This window comes from Lissotriton vulgaris, chromosome 1_1 (assembly GCF_964263255.1).
Source record: "Lissotriton vulgaris chromosome 1_1, aLisVul1.2, whole genome shotgun sequence".
In the NCBI taxonomy this organism is placed as follows: domain Eukaryota; kingdom Metazoa; phylum Chordata; class Amphibia; order Caudata; family Salamandridae; genus Lissotriton; species Lissotriton vulgaris.
The window spans coordinates 1,768,511,269-1,768,527,940 of NC_141685.1; the positions used below are offsets into that span (position 1 = coordinate 1,768,511,269).

The 16,672-nt window shown below is 49.2% G+C and overlaps 2 protein-coding genes across 2 annotated transcripts in view; one reads left to right on the forward strand and one right to left on the reverse strand.

Annotated features, from left to right (window-relative positions):
* SNRPF (small nuclear ribonucleoprotein polypeptide F) overlaps positions 1–16,672 on the forward strand; it is a 1,022,948-nt gene that overhangs the window by 972,473 nt on the left and 33,803 nt on the right. The window lies entirely within an intron of this gene.
* CCDC38 (coiled-coil domain containing 38) overlaps positions 1–16,672 on the reverse strand; it is a 2,358,499-nt gene that overhangs the window by 808,295 nt on the left and 1,533,532 nt on the right. The window lies entirely within an intron of this gene.

Consider the following 16,672-nt stretch of genomic DNA (forward strand, 5'->3'; position numbering starts at 1 on the left):
TTGTTCAAAAAGATGTCTCCACTTGGTTTAGGGTAGTGGAGTGGGTGGGGGCGGTTCTGGATAATTTGAAAACAACAAGGCTCCTGACCTGGATGGGCTCCCGGGAGAGTTCTACAAAGAATTCCGAGATATACTTGTGCCATACTTTGCAGAAATGCTAGAGGAAGCGTATGAGGAAGGTACGCTGCCAACCACTCTTACTGAAGCGCTACTGATAGCACTACCAAAACCGGGTAAAGATCCCCAACGGTGTGACTCCTATAGGCCGTTATCCTTAATCAACATAAATGCAAAGATCTAGGCAAAAATAATAGTGAACAGGATACAACCACTCCTTTGCAAACTAATCCTACTGGACCAAGCAGGCTTCATGCCGACGCGGTCCACTGCCCAAAACTTGCGCACCATATTCTCCCTCTACCATCAACTGGACCCGGAGGAGCCAGCAGCTGCTGCCCTGCTAGACGCTGCTAATGCGTTCGACTCCGTGGAATGGAAGTTCATGTTTGTGACTCTGCGCAAAATGGGGTTCCTTGAACCTTTTTTGAAGTCAATTTCGTTATTATACACGACACCCAAGGCACGAGTACGAATAAACGGTTTAACGTCTGACCCTATCTCAATTACAAGGGGCACGAGACAGGGGTGCCCACTGTCACCAATGCTCTTTGCCCTGATGCTTGAGCCACTGGCTTGCAAAATTCAGCAAAAACATGCCACCACGGCTTTACAATTCAGTCTCCGACCAATTGGCATTTAATGATATGCCGATGACATGGTCCTATATGCTACGCTTCCAGAAAATAATTTGAACCCACTCATTAGAGAGTATGTTCAATACGAACAATTTGCCGGCCTCTGCATCAATTGGGACAAATCAGTGGTAATTCCACTCACCACAGCTACGGAGGAGCCGGAGTTGGACTACCCCTTTAGATGGTGCACTGACCCGGTCAAATATCTGGGAATATGGATCCACAGAGTTCCAGAGATAGTCATTAGGGAAAACTATGGAAAGGCAATGTCTAGATTGGAAGACCAAGTCAACAGGTGGATAAAAATGCCTTTTTTCTATGGCGGATAGGATAGCCCTCCAAAAGATGCTAATATTACCCAGATTCCTGTATCCGTTCTGGAATGTTCCAATTTGGCTGTCAAACATTTTTTTTGACAGACTACGTTCCACACTCCAGAAACTAACATGGGCCGGAAAACATGCCAGAGTGAGTAGGAGAGTCCTTACCCAACAAAACTACCTGGGCGGGTTTGAGGCACCTGATTTTCAACTATACTATCTTTACGCGCAAGCTCAACACGCACATTATTGGACGAGACCCCATGAGTCCATACAGCACGTAGAGGTGGAGCGAGACAGCGTCCCTTCTGGTCGCTTGATGGCGCTATTAGCCAACCCCATACGATATGCCCAAAGAGAAATGATACATACCGCCAAGAACACCTCGAGAGCGTGGCACGAATTAGCGTGTAGAGCAAACAAATTGCCAATATGTGCACGAGCTTTGCCAACAGCAAACCATCCCAACCTCACAGTGACCCAAGAACCCAAAATGCAGAAACTCCTCGAAGATATGGGATTCCAGACGTTAGGCCAAGCGTTCCCTCATGGCACATTTCTCAAATGGTCAGATCCCGCCTTATGTGCACATCAGACACCAATGAAAAACTTTGCATACCTCCGCTTCAGTACGGCCATGAGGGCACTTTATAACACTTTCCCTGCCGAACCCGAGCAGCTAGCATTGTTACAGGTGCTACTAACTGCCCGACTCGCCAGAATTAAGTGACACGACTATACACGCAACTCAAAGTGAACAGGCTGAAGGCCCTATGGCAGTGAAGGGTAGATGGGAAAGGGCGCTGGGCATACCAGTTGATGAACAAGATTGGCAATATAGTTGTACGCAGCTCACACTCCTCACATCCAACTGTAACCTGCGCATTATACATTTTAAATTTCTTCATCAGATATATCATACGCCAGCAAAATTACACAAACTAGGGTTTAGGGAAACGGACTTTCCTACATGTGGCATGGTCCTGCCCTGGTTTGCAAACCTACTGGAATACAGTTACTGATGCGCTAAGCACCATGCTATCGGAAACCATTCCAAACACCCCTTTGACATGTCTATGACTATTGGGAATCAAACAACTCAAACACGCAGGACGCAGAAAGTTCTTGGCAGTGGCGCTACTTCTGGCAAAACGACGAGTAGCGATCAAATGGGGCACCAAGAGGCCACCTAGAATAAAAGTCTGGATTAAAGATATGACCTATAACAAGACGACACTAGAAATCTACGCGAAGACATTCCACTGGCGCCCAGACCCAGAGACTTCTGGGAGCCACTCCTGCAGTATTTGCAGGACACTTCAGACTAAATGTTCTGTACAAACGTTGATTCCTTCATGTAATGTGGTGGTAGTTGTCATGAAAGTGACATGCTGAAGCACGGAGGGGCTGCAGTGATGGACGGAAAGATGAGATGGGAGGGCTTAAGGAGTGAGAGGATTGTGTTTATTGTTTTTCGACGCACTGCATACTGTACAAAATGACTGTTTATGTGTACTCTAAAATGTAATCTGAGAGTGTCACTTGATTTTTTCCCTTTATGAACACAAAAGTCTGTATATGATGAAACCTGCTGTGTAGTTGCTGGTCAGAAGGAAAAATAAAAAATAAATAAATTAAGAAAAACTTTGCTATCCTTTCTCCCTGCCCTCTCCCTCACCAGCCCATACTCTCCACAACTAAGAGAAAACACACAGGATAAACGAACATGGACTTTCGCTTGGATTCTCTCTGCCTTCGTCATTTTGCCTCCTCCTTGCCGGCTCTTCTGCTCTGCGATGTTTTGAATCCCACCCTAAGCAACTGAACGCTTAATCTATACCGTGACTGGGTGTGCAGGACACTGCTCTGTGCCAGAATACACTGGTGGAAACGCTGCCCCGCACTCATCGTGCTGTAGGCAGACGTTCACCTGGGAAGTGAATGAAACTTAGGATAAAATTAGAATGAATGGTAGGAAGATGAAGGGGCCGTTTATAACATAACACCAGTAGTGAATTCGGTGTCAGTGCAGTTTATAGGTTTCTTTGTGAAATCCCCGGATTACATCAGAATACCTCGGGTGTCTTCACCACCTCAGATTCGACGCTGAGGTGGCGCTTTGAGGATCTATCTCCCCTGCTTCCTCAACAGCAGTAAGGGGTGAGGGTTCGTATAAAGGTTCACCTACAATGGTACGGCACTGTGCCTGGCCAGCAAAGAATGATTCCACTGCGTTAGGCAAATTGTGCAAATGGTGGTGACTACATTTGCATTTGGTGAATTGCAGATGAGAAGACACATTGTAGTTGAGCAATTACGTTACGTCTTTGACTTGTACAGCGCGCCACTGCCCTTTGGCCAGGTTCACGGTATAGAAATACTAGATACATATATTCATGTCTTCTTTGCAGTATCCTCTCCTTATAGCTGCAAGATAGCATCTGTGCATGGACTCTCACATTTTGTAAGAGCTGGAGAAAGATTTCTTTCTTCTCTTTTTTTGAGCCTGTCATGCCACCTCAAACCAGAAGCAACATAATCAAGCCCCATCAAGTGCTTCTGCTTTGCTTGTCTTTCAGGGTTCTTAACCATGCTAGGTACGATGCGGGAAAAAATTAAAAACCTATTGTGAGAATATACAAGACGCCCCACACCAGGCTCCCCTTCATCCGGGTGTAGAACCTCTGCAGAACCTACCATATAAACCTACCATGATAAATTCCCACTGCCAGAATGTTTCTTGAAATCATAAATAGGCTGTGGTTAAACTTGTTGGCATGTAGAAAAGGGCTGTCCAATGTGGGTCCAGGAGAGATTTTAACAGCTTTTTGTAACTATGGATTAAGTGAATCTGATCCACTGAGTTTCATTGTACATAAATGCATTTTACTTCAGTATTATGAAAATCTGTCTATTATCTCCACCGTCCTTAGAGCCACTCCACCGTCCTTAGAGCCTCTCCGCCGTCCTTAGAGCCACTCTACAGTCAGAAGACCCATTCCACCGCCCTTAGACCCACTTCACCATTCTTAGAAACACTCCTCCATCTTTAAATGGAACAGTCTGCAAAAGTATGTTTTGGCAGCCGAGGGGGTAGGGGCGGGGGGAATCACGATAGAGTCATCATGTTGCACATACTGGACAGGTATGGAGAGGGTCCAGTTTGACCATCAAAAAATGAGAGTTCAAATATAATATTAGGTCATGGGGAGGGCCAGTGGAATTATGCGATCCTATGTTTGCTCATTCTGCTTTATTTTGCATAATTATCCCTCATCTGGCGCATAATCTGTAAATAAATAGTTTCTAACTAAAAAAGGATCAAAGGTTACTGAAAACTTGGTGATATATTGTAGGAAGGTGGATATCTGACTATGGTTACCCCCAAACTTTTTGCCTGGTGTTTAGCTGGTTTTTGACTTAGTTGGCCTGGGATCCTGCTATTCAGGGCCCCAGGCTGATTGCTCTCTCCTTAAAATGGACTCCATGTACCTTAGGTGCATAACACAATTGGAATTGGTTCACCTTATAGGCCCCTGTAACAGTGTACCATAGGTACCCAGGGCATAGGTGTAGCCAAGGCCTGCCAGGGGCTGCAGCATGTATTGTGCCACCCCTGGCCTGGCCTCCATATTTGACACAACTGGCTGATCACTCAGCTGGGGTAAGTTGGTGTAATCACCTCTTACTTAGGTACAGTATGTCTGTGCCTAACCCTAAACTGGACACATATGTTCCTATCAGCCACTCCTATGGAAGGCCTCATCAATCCTGGAGGCAGAGTGCTTGGAAATATGTGAGATGGTGCTCTGGCATGAGCTGAGCCTGTCTGCAGCTGTCGGGAACAACTCCCTAAGCTGTTCCGGGATATTGCCATACCATATACTCTTAAGTGCATTATAATCCTCGCGGTTAAATGCTATCTTTGGTTTGGCTTTATCAAAACATGTCGAGTAAGGTGTCATACGAATTGGAATACTATCCCCTCGCCAATTCTGGCGACGGGGATAGCATTCCACCCTTCTAGAGGGACACGACATGTGTGTAGCCTTAACCCCGGTTAAAGTTAAACAGAGCCTCAGCTTCACAAAATGGACGCTGCCACCACAGACACAAGTCTGGCCTCCTGCTGCTGACCGAAACTCGGCAGATGGTGGCCTGGACAAAGGGTTTCCTGCCTTGGGAGGTGCGAGCACCACCCCAGACAGGATTTTGTGTATTAGGTAGGACAGGGCTGAAAAGAATCAGACATGCCCGGGGCACACAAGGTGTCCCCGTGCATAGGCCAGCCCAAACCGGTTCTGGGGCCTTCCAGCCCCAGTCCTGGCGCGGAGCTGGACAAAGGAAAGGGGGTGTAACCGCCCCCCTTCCTGGTTCCTCCCAGAGGAGGGACCTAGTAGGTGATCCACCCCCAGTTTGGGAATAAGAGGGGGAGCAGTGCCATTGCACAGCAGATCATCCCGAAATCAACTTAAAACTAAGAAGAAGACTGGACTTCGACATTCTGCTGCACAGAAGACTGAAGAAGAATCTCCCTTGTGGCCAAGGAGTGACCACCCTGTGAACACAGGTACCAACCAGCAACTCGACGTCTGCTTTGCCGCCGCCTCCCGCCGGAGACCGAGCCCAGAGCCCGACAAGAACCAGACTCCCAGACTTCTCAGAGCCCGATCCACAGTCCCTGCAAAGAAGGGACCCGTGGAGGCACTGAGCGACGTGGGACCGGACCTCTTGGAAGACACTCGAAAAGCTGACTGCGCAGCTTCTGAGGCATCCTCGACGTTGTGCTTTGGGGATTGAGAACCCCCACCACCGAGCAGCCCTTGCACCGAAGATCAGCCCTCCAGCATCTCCACGATCTGCGTGGGGCCCTTTTGCATTGTGCCACTCGACGCGCCATCCCGGCCACTAGCCACGCGGCCAGCGGCCATCTTGGCGACGAATCCGAAGATTTAAACAGCAGGTCTGGTTGCACCAGACCTACCCAAGCTCCTGTGAAAAGGAGCACCCGCTCTGACCTTGCTGGTCCGAGTGAACAGCATCTTTCAACTTCTGCGTGGCTTGCATTTGCCAAGGCCTGTTTGCTCCGATCAGGTCGCCGACACCGCCAACAGCGAGAAGCCTACGTGGGACAGCTCGTGACCGACTCCTGGACGTCCTCGACCCCGGGTATCCACGTGGCTGCAGAAAGAATCTACCCGACAACGCCTGTTTGCACCCGACATCGCCTGGTTCCACTCTGGTTCCACGGTAGTCACTGGCTAGTGACTTTGAACACTGTCCCCTCTGCTTTCAGGTCTTCAACTCTTCCGATCCACCCTTGGATCCACCGGAACTCTTCTCATCGAGCCGCCTGCAGCACCTTCAGCTCCAAGCACCATCGACCAGCGTGACGAAACCCGACACATCTTCGACCCTGTGCACCCGCTTCCTGTGGGTGAGGTAACTCAGCTCCGCCGGTGCTCCTGCACTGGTACACATCCCAAGGGCCTGTGTTTTGAGTTTCAGCTCCGTAGGTCACTCGGAAGGTTCCTAACTTTCTAACTTTGTGCTTTTTACGCACCATAGACTTTGTATTGAGAAGTGCGTGCACTTTGAACACTGCACCCGAGTCCCGTGGGCCTTTCCCGACCTAGTTAACTCCAGTCTCGAATAGCTCCAGCGATTCCCAAGGCCCTAGGCCTCTTCACTTTCCTGTAGGTATCTCTTATACCACTTATTTAGTATATGGTTTAGGTGGCCCCTAGGGCTCATCCATATTGTGCAACTTTTGTGTATTTTAAACTGTCTTGTGATTTTACGCTTGTGCTTCTGTGCTCATAAAGAGTCCAGGGGATTTTAATAGTTAATAAATCAATATATATTTTCAATATATATCTGTGTGGTGTCCCTTTCATTTGGTATTCAAGGGGGTTGTGTATGGTATAACAGCTGGCTTCACATGCCTTTCAGAGTTTAGCCTAAGACTGCTTTGTCCACGTTACCACTAGGATAACTGGTCTACAAGGTTGAATTACAACCATCATCATAAGGGTTGCTTGGCATGGTACAAAGTGATCACTAGAATTAGTGAGCATTATATACCAGGCCAACTTCTCACATTGGTGAGCAGCGGATTGGGATCTGAGCTTGCTGTTGTTTTACCATTACAATCTTTGAGATTATCATTTGAAAGATCATACAGGTACCTGCTAGGTACATATAAAACAAGACTAGTATACTTAAGTTCTACTGAACTTAGTTGTTGTAGAGCAAAGGGAGTAGCACACCCTAGCTACAACTACTAGATAGGTTTAGTAGGTAAACACCAGTGTAGGTAGATTGCAACACATCCACCCACACTAGAGCAATGTCTGGAGCAGAGGGGTCCAGTGGACTTACTCCTGTTGAGAGTGACCCTCCAAGGGCACCATCCCAGTTTGCTATTTTTCCCTTTAAGGAATTAAGACAGCTTTGTGTCTTAAGGGGTCTGAAGACAGGGCCTTCCCCTACTACAGACCACCTAAGAGAGCTCTTGGATCAGTCTGAGGCTCTAAAGACCTCTAAAGCAAACCCCACAGGGGATGCTGAAGGAGGCCATCCTTCAGAGGATGACACTGTAGACACCCCTACCCCTATCATCCTAGTAGATGAGGAAGCCTCCACCACTGGAGCTCCTCAGGTAGATGTAGAGGAAGAAGAAGAGGAGGAGGAGGTGGAAAGCAGCGAGTCAGATGATGACAGAGATAGTCAGGTGCTGGTCAGTAGACTGAACCAGGCTAACTTAAGTCAACTTGGGAATGAATCAGGTAACAACCCATTCAGACCCCCAGGTGGACTTAACCAGGGCCATAGGAGGAGAAGGCATCACTCAGGTGAATCCAATACCTCCCATGTCTCTAGAGGCTCTCATGGTCACTCCAGAAAGGAGATGACTAGCCCTCAGAGAAGGGAACATGAGGCCAAGATGAGAGAGGCTGAGCTTAGGATCCAGAGGCAAGAGTTAGAGGTTGCCCTGGCCAAGGAGAAACTTGCTAGAGCAAGACAGCCTAGAGAGAGTGGATTAGGATCCACTGGTGGCAGCAATATCCAGAAGGATAAAGACAGGTCCTTTGATACAAGAAACCTGAGTAAGATTGTGCCCCCCTACAAAGCTGGGGATGATATCCACAAATGGATGACGGCACTTGAGAGAGCCTGCATGGTACAGCAGATCCCTCAGGAGCAGTGGGCAGCAATCTTGTGGCTCTCCTTTGAAGGTAGAGGCAGAGACAGACTCCTCACAGTTAGTGATGAGGATTCTAGAAACTACATGGTCCTGAAGAGTGCTCTGATTGATGGGTTAGGCTTAACCACTGAACAGTACAGGTTAATGTTCAGAGATACCCAGAAGACACAGACTCAGGACTGGTCTGAATTTGTTGAGTGAGCCACTAAGGCTCTGGAGGGCTGGTTGCTGGGAAGTAAGGTTACTGACTATACAGGATTGTATAATTTAATTATGAGAGAGCAAATCTTAAGTAATTGTCAAAATCAGCTTCTACATCAGCACCTGGTTGACTCTGATCTGACCTCCCCACAAGAATTGGGTAGGAGAGCAGACAAATGGGTCAGAACCAGGATCAGGCCTAAGAACCAGGGTGGTGACCAAAAGAAAGAGACTACCAAGCCTCAAGAGAAGGGTGGGGATAAAAGTAAGGAAAAGACTTCCCCAGGGCCCCAAAACTCCAAGAATGGGGGTGGGTCCCAAGACACTTCTACATCCCAGAAAAAGCCTTATTGTCATACCTGTAAACAGGTGGGGCATTACAAAACAGATAGCTGTTGTCCCAAGAATGGCAATAAGGAGAATATACCTCCAGGTAAGGCTCCAACACCTCCTGTCACTGTTAGCAGTGGTCCCCCAGGTGGTGGGAGCACCCCCAAGAATTTGGGTGGGTTTACTTTTGGAGGACAGGTGGACTCTGGCCTATCCAGGTCCCCTAACTCAGATACTCTTGTCTATGAGACTGGCATGGGGTTTGCCAATTTCACAGCTTGCCCAAACACTTTGAGCAAGTATAGACAGGAGCCCCTCATCAATGGCTTGAAAGTTGAGGCCTTCAGAGACACAGGGGCTAGCATCACCATGGTGGCTGAATGTCTAGTCCCCTCAAGGCAACTTTTACCTGATGCCAAATATCAGGTGACAAACATTGATGGCATAGAATCCAATCATCCCATGGCAGTAGTCAATCTTAGCTGGGGAGGTGTCACTGGCCCAAAGAGAGTGGCAGTGTCAGCAAACTTGCCTGTAGATTGCCTACTGGGTAATGATTTGGAAATCTCAGCCTGGGCTGAGGTTGAACAGCAAACCCATTCTAGAATGGTAAATCTCCATGGAAAGGTTAGTGGGGCTGTAATGGCTACAGCCCCAATTCAAGATGTCCTTCCTGAAAAGGTTGGGAGGGCTGAGCAAACCTCAGCCCCATCTTTAGATAACTTCCCTCCTGAAGAGAGTAGCAGGGCTGTACTGATAACAGCCCATATCCAAACTGAGTCTCCTCCTGAAAAGGTTGGTGGGGCTGTGATGGCCACAGCCCAAACTCAAACTGATACATGGGTAGTGAAGCCTGAAATGATGGATCACTCCACCCAAACAGAGAGCATTGAGGAGGCAGAGAAATCTCCCTCCCACCAGACTTTAGGAAAGGATCAGCCTCCTCAGGGAACTGATCTTACCCCTGATGAAGGAACTGTCCCAGAGGTTGTTAGGCCTGGCCTAACAGAGCCTCTGATGGCAGTGGACCCTTCTCAGGTGGGACCCAGTCTGGAGCAGGTAACCTGCCCCTCTCTACCTTGCCTTACTCAGCCCAGGGCTGCAGAGGACAAGAAGGACAGTGAGACCCAAAGGGCCCCCTGTCAAATAAAGCACCCCCATCAGCAGATTAGGGGCACCGAAACTAGTAGCCCTAGTGAGGTGCAAGCTTTAAAAACTCCTGAGGGATCCCCCTTAAAAGTAGTTAGGGACCTCCCCCAGATGGATATTGTTGGGCACAGCCAAACCTGGGACCCTAAGGGCCCAAACCTGACCTGTCCCTCCAGTAAGCCAAACAGAGGGACCCAGCCTCCAGCTTTAGGTAGCCAGAGGTTGACCCTGAGAGCACAGTGCAACTCAGTCAGTGAAAGAAAGGCACACATGGTGGAGAGTGATTGGAGGAAGCTGAGCCCTACAGAGGAAACTCACTTCAGTACTCCATCTCAACACCAGCCTTTGACTTTGCAAAGACACACCACAGGTAGAGATTCCCTATGGTGGAGACCCTCAGATACCCTTAGGGTGAGGGATTGCTTAGTGGACCATGAGACAGGGGGTTACCAAGCCAGAGCTGGTACTTCCTTATATGGCCACTTAGGCAATATAGGCTTACCTGGTCAAGGATAGCCTTATCTCCTTTCGTTTGGGGGGGGGTTATGTAGGAAGGTGGATATCTGACTATGGTTACCCCCAAACTTTTTGCCTGGTGTTTAGCTGGTTTTTGACTTAGTTGGCCTGGGATCCTGCTATTCAGGGCCCCAGGCTGATTGCTCTCTCCTTAAAATGGACTCCATGTACCTTAGGTGCATAACACAATTGGAATTGGTTCACCTTATAGGCCCCTGTAACAGTGTACCATAGGTACCCAGGGCATAGGTGTAGCCAAGGCCTGCCAGGGGCTGCAGCATGTATTGTGCCACCCCTGGCCTGGCCTCCATATTTGACACAACTGGCTGATCACTCAGCTGGGGTAAGTTGGTGTAATCACCTCTTACTTAGGTACAGTATGTCTGTGCCTAACCCTAAACTGGACACATATGTTCCTATCAGCCACTCCTATGGAAGGCCTCATCAATCCTGGAGGCAGAGTGCTTGGAAATATGTGAGATGGTGCTCTGGCATGAGCTGAGCCTGTCTGCAGCTGTCGGGAACAACTCCCTAAGCTGTTCCGGGATATTGCCATACCATATACTCTTAAGTGCATTATAATCCTCGCGGTTAAATGCTATCTTTGGTTTGGCTTTATCAAAACATGTCGAGTAAGGTGTCATACGAATTGGAATACTATCCCCTCGCCAATTCTGGCGACGGGGATAGCATTCCACCCTTCTAGAGGGACACGACATGTGTGTAGCCTTAACCCCGGTTAAAGTTAAACAGAGCCTCAGCTTCACAAAATGGACGCTGCCACCACAGACACAAGTCTGGCCTCCTGCTGCTGACCGAAACTCGGCAGATGGTGGCCTGGACAAAGGGTTTCCTGCCTTGGGAGGTGCGAGCACCACCCCAGACAGGATTTTGTGTATTAGGTAGGACAGGGCTGAAAAGAATCAGACATGCCCGGGGCACACAAGGTGTCCCCGTGCATAGGCCAGCCCAAACCGGTTCTGGGGCCTTCCAGCCCCAGTCCTGGCGCGGAGCTGGACAAAGGAAAGGGGGTGTAACCGCCCCCCTTCCTGGTTCCTCCCAGAGGAGGGACCTAGTAGGTGATCCACCCCCAGTTTGGGAATAAGAGGGGGAGCAGTGCCATTGCACAGCAGATCATCCCGAAATCAACTTAAAACTAAGAAGAAGACTGGACTTCGACATTCTGCTGCACAGAAGACTGAAGAAGAATCTCCCTTGTGGCCAAGGAGTGACCACCCTGTGAACACAGGTACCAACCAGCAACTCGACGTCTGCTTTGCCGCCGCCTCCCGCCGGAGACCGAGCCCAGAGCCCGACAAGAACCAGACTCCCAGACTTCTCAGAGCCCGATCCACAGTCCCTGCAAAGAAGGGACCCGTGGAGGCACTGAGCGACGTGGGACCGGACCTCTTGGAAGACACTCGAAAAGCTGACTGCGCAGCTTCTGAGGCATCCTCGACGTTGTGCTTTGGGGATTGAGAACCCCCACCACCGAGCAGCCCTTGCACCGAAGATCAGCCCTCCAGCATCTCCACGATCTGCGTGGGGCCCTTTTGCATTGTGCCACTCGACGCGCCATCCCGGCCACTAGCCACGCGGCCAGCGGCCATCTTGGCGACGAATCCGAAGATTTAAACAGCAGGTCTGGTTGCACCAGACCTACCCAAGCTCCTGTGAAAAGGAGCACCCGCTCTGACCTTGCTGGTCCGAGTGAACAGCATCTTTCAACTTCTGCGTGGCTTGCATTTGCCAAGGCCTGTTTGCTCCGATCAGGTCGCCGACACCGCCAACAGCGAGAAGCCTACGTGGGACAGCTCGTGACCGACTCCTGGACGTCCTCGACCCCGGGTATCCACGTGGCTGCAGAAAGAATCTACCCGACAACGCCTGTTTGCACCCGACATCGCCTGGTTCCACTCTGGTTCCACGGTAGTCACTGGCTAGTGACTTTGAACACTGTCCCCTCTGCTTTCAGGTCTTCAACTCTTCCGATCCACCCTTGGATCCACCGGAACTCTTCTCATCGAGCCGCCTGCAGCACCTTCAGCTCCAAGCACCATCGACCAGCGTGACGAAACCCGACACATCTTCGACCCTGTGCACCCGCTTCCTGTGGGTGAGGTAACTCAGCTCCGCCGGTGCTCCTGCACTGGTACACATCCCAAGGGCCTGTGTTTTGAGTTTCAGCTCCGTAGGTCACTCGGAAGGTTCCTAACTTTCTAACTTTGTGCTTTTTACGCACCATAGACTTTGTATTGAGAAGTGCGTGCACTTTGAACACTGCACCCGAGTCCCGTGGGCCTTTCCCGACTTAGTTAACTCCAGTCTCGAATAGCTCCAGCGATTCCCAAGGCCCTAGGCCTCTTCACTTTCCTGTAGGTATCTCTTATACCACTTATTTAGTATATGGTTTAGGTGGCCCCTAGGGCTCATCCATATTGTGCAACTTTTGTGTATTTTAAACTGTCTTGTGATTTTACGCTTGTGCTTCTGTGCTCATAAAGAGTCCAGGGGATTTTAATAGTTAATAAATCAATATATATTTTCAATATATATCTGTGTGGTGTCCCTTTCATTTGGTATTCAAGGGGGTTGTGTATGGTATAACAGCTGGCTTCACATGCCTTTCAGAGTTTAGCCTAAGACTGCTTTGTCCACGTTACCACTAGGATAACTGGTCTACAAGGTTGAATTACAACCATCATCATAAGGGTTGCTTGGCATGGTACAAAGTGATCACTAGAATTAGTGAGCATTATATACCAGGCCAACTTCTCACATTGGTGAGCAGCGGATTGGGATCTGAGCTTGCTGTTGTTTTACCATTACAATCTTTGAGATTATCATTTGAAAGATCATACAGGTACCTGCTAGGTACATATAAAACAAGACTAGTATACTTAAGTTCTACTGAACTTAGTTGTTGTAGAGCAAAGGGAGTAGCACACCCTAGCTACAACTACTAGATAGGTTTAGTAGGTAAACACCAGTGTAGGTAGATTGCAACACATCCACCCACACTAGAGCAATGTCTGGAGCAGAGGGGTCCAGTGGACTTACTCCTGTTGAGAGTGACCCTCCAAGGGCACCATCCCAGTTTGCTATTTTTCCCTTTAAGGAATTAAGACAGCTTTGTGTCTTAAGGGGTCTGAAGACAGGGCCTTCCCCTACTACAGACCACCTAAGAGAGCTCTTGGATCAGTCTGAGGCTCTAAAGACCTCTAAAGCAAACCCCACAGGGGATGCTGAAGGAGGCCATCCTTCAGAGGATGACACTGTAGACACCCCTACCCCTATCATCCTAGTAGATGAGGAAGCCTCCACCACTGGAGCTCCTCAGGTAGATGTAGAGGAAGAAGAAGAGGAGGAGGAGGTGGAAAGCAGCGAGTCAGATGATGACAGAGATAGTCAGGTGCTGGTCAGTAGACTGAACCAGGCTAACTTAAGTCAACTTGGGAATGAATCAGGTAACAACCCATTCAGACCCCCAGGTGGACTTAACCAGGGCCATAGGAGGAGAAGGCATCACTCAGGTGAATCCAATACCTCCCATGTCTCTAGAGGCTCTCATGGTCACTCCAGAAAGGAGATGACTAGCCCTCAGAGAAGGGAACATGAGGCCAAGATGAGAGAGGCTGAGCTTAGGATCCAGAGGCAAGAGTTAGAGGTTGCCCTGGCCAAGGAGAAACTTGCTAGAGCAAGACAGCCTAGAGAGAGTGGATTAGGATCCACTGGTGGCAGCAATATCCAGAAGGATAAAGACAGGTCCTTTGATACAAGAAACCTGAGTAAGATTGTGCCCCCCTACAAAGCTGGGGATGATATCCACAAATGGATGACGGCACTTGAGAGAGCCTGCATGGTACAGCAGATCCCTCAGGAGCAGTGGGCAGCAATCTTGTGGCTCTCCTTTGAAGGTAGAGGCAGAGACAGACTCCTCACAGTTAGTGATGAGGATTCTAGAAACTACATGGTCCTGAAGAGTGCTCTGATTGATGGGTTAGGCTTAACCACTGAACAGTACAGGTTAATGTTCAGAGATACCCAGAAGACACAGACTCAGGACTGGTCTGAATTTGTTGAGTGAGCCACTAAGGCTCTGGAGGGCTGGTTGCTGGGAAGTAAGGTTACTGACTATACAGGATTGTATAATTTAATTATGAGAGAGCAAATCTTAAGTAATTGTCAAAATCAGCTTCTACATCAGCACCTGGTTGACTCTGATCTGACCTCCCCACAAGAATTGGGTAGGAGAGCAGACAAATGGGTCAGAACCAGGATCAGGCCTAAGAACCAGGGTGGTGACCAAAAGAAAGAGACTACCAAGCCTCAAGAGAAGGGTGGGGATAAAAGTAAGGAAAAGACTTCCCCAGGGCCCCAAAACTCCAAGAATGGGGGTGGGTCCCAAGACACTTCTACATCCCAGAAAAAGCCTTATTGTCATACCTGTAAACAGGTGGGGCATTACAAAACAGATAGCTGTTGTCCCAAGAATGGCAATAAGGAGAATATACCTCCAGGTAAGGCTCCAACACCTCCTGTCACTGTTAGCAGTGGTCCCCCAGGTGGTGGGAGCACCCCCAAGAATTTGGGTGGGTTTACTTTTGGAGGACAGGTGGACTCTGGCCTATCCAGGTCCCCTAACTCAGATACTCTTGTCTATGAGACTGGCATGGGGTTTGCCAATTTCACAGCTTGCCCAAACACTTTGAGCAAGTATAGACAGGAGCCCCTCATCAATGGCTTGAAAGTTGAGGCCTTCAGAGACACAGGGGCTAGCATCACCATGGTGGCTGAATGTCTAGTCCCCTCAAGGCAACTTTTACCTGATGCCAAATATCAGGTGACAAACATTGATGGCATAGAATCCAATCATCCCATGGCAGTAGTCAATCTTAGCTGGGGAGGTGTCACTGGCCCAAAGAGAGTGGCAGTGTCAGCAAACTTGCCTGTAGATTGCCTACTGGGTAATGATTTGGAAATCTCAGCCTGGGCTGAGGTTGAACAGCAAACCCATTCTAGAATGGTAAATCTCCATGGAAAGGTTAGTGGGGCTGTAATGGCTACAGCCCCAATTCAAGATGTCCTTCCTGAAAAGGTTGGGAGGGCTGAGCAAACCTCAGCCCCATCTTTAGATAACTTCCCTCCTGAAGAGAGTAGCAGGGCTGTACTGATAACAGCCCATATCCAAACTGAGTCTCCTCCTGAAAAGGTTGGTGGGGCTGTGATGGCCACAGCCCAAACTCAAACTGATACATGGGTAGTGAAGCCTGAAATGATGGATCACTCCACCCAAACAGAGAGCATTGAGGAGGAAGAGAAATCTCCCTCCCACCAGACTTTAGGAAAGGATCAGCCTCCTCAGGGAACTGATCTTACCCCTGATGAAGGAACTGTCCCAGAGGTTGTTAGGCCTGGCCTAACAGAGCCTCTGATGGCAGTGGACCCTTCTCAGGTGGGACCCAGTCTGGAGCAGGTAACCTGCCCCTCTCTACCTTGCCTTACTCAGCCCAGGGCTGCAGAGGACAAGAAGGACAGTGAGACCCAAAGGGCCCCCTGTCAAATAAAGCACCCCCATCAGCAGATTAGGGGCACCGAAACTAGTAGCCCTAGTGAGGTGCAAGCTTTAAAAACTCCTGAGGGATCCCCCTTAAAAGTAGTTAGGGACCTCCCCCAGATGGATATTGTTGGGCACAGCCAAACCTGGGACCCTAAGGGCCCAAACCTGACCTGTCCCTCCAGTAAGCCAAACAGAGGGACCCAGCCTCCAGCTTTAGGTAGCCAGAGGTTGACCCTGAGAGCACAGTGCAACTCAGTCAGTGAAAGAAAGGCACACATGGTGGAGAGTGATTGGAGGAAGCTGAGCCCTACAGAGGAAACTCACTTCAGTACTCCATCTCAACACCAGCCTTTGACTTTGCAAAGACACACCACAGGTAGAGATTCCCTATGGTGGAGACCCTCAGATACCCTCAGGGTGAGGGATTGCTTAGTGGACCATGAGACAGGGGGTTACCAAGCCAGAGCTGGTACTTCCTTATATGGCCACTTAGGCAATATAGGCTTACCTGGTCAAGGATAGCCTTATCTCCTTTCGTTTGGGGGGGGGTTATGTAGGAAGGTGGATATCTGACTATGGTTACCCCCAAACTTTTTGCCTGGTGTTTAGCTGGTTTTTGACTTAGTTGGCCTGG